Source organism: Triticum dicoccoides, chromosome 2A (assembly GCF_002162155.2).
Source record: "Triticum dicoccoides isolate Atlit2015 ecotype Zavitan chromosome 2A, WEW_v2.0, whole genome shotgun sequence".
Taxonomy (NCBI): Eukaryota; Viridiplantae; Streptophyta; class Magnoliopsida; order Poales; family Poaceae; genus Triticum; species Triticum dicoccoides.
Window position 1 is genome coordinate 9,771,010 of NC_041382.1, and position 681 is coordinate 9,771,690.

Consider the following 681-nt stretch of genomic DNA (forward strand, 5'->3'; position numbering starts at 1 on the left):
TCTCCGGTGAGCTCCTCCTCCCTCCTCTCCTCCCATTCCCTCATGGTTTCTCCTTCCTCCTCTCCGATGCTTCGGTGAACTCCTCTCCGGCGACCTCCTCCTCCTCTCCGGCGATGTAGGCGAGCGCCTCTCCGGTGACCTCCTCCTCCTCCTCTCCGGCGAACTCCTCTCCGGCAAAAGAACATGGCAAAAGAACGTACAAGATCCAAAAACAGGAACCAAATTTGAAATAATATCGTGCCAAAAAACGAGCAAAAAAAACTAGCAAAAAATGGGCAAAAAAATCACGATCCAGATCCAAATTCAAAATTCAAAAATAGTAATGGCGCACGGTGGGGGTTAGACGGTGCGCCACTACTATTTTCCCGCCTTCAAAATTCAAAAATACTAATGGCGCACCGTGGCCTATACTAATGGCGCACCAGTGGCCTATACTAATGGCGCACCGTGGCCTATACTAATGGCGCACCAGTGGTGCGCCATTAGTATACCATATACTAATGGCATGCTAGTAATGGCGCACCAGTGATGCGCCATTAGTAGGCAAAACTGGTGCGCCATTAGTAGGCCTTTTCCTAGTAGTGATTCCCTCATCACCAAGAAATTCAGCCAAGGTGTAGTTCTTGAACTTGGTGCCGTTGTCACTTCTTATTGTCAAGATCTTTGCATTGCATTGACGTT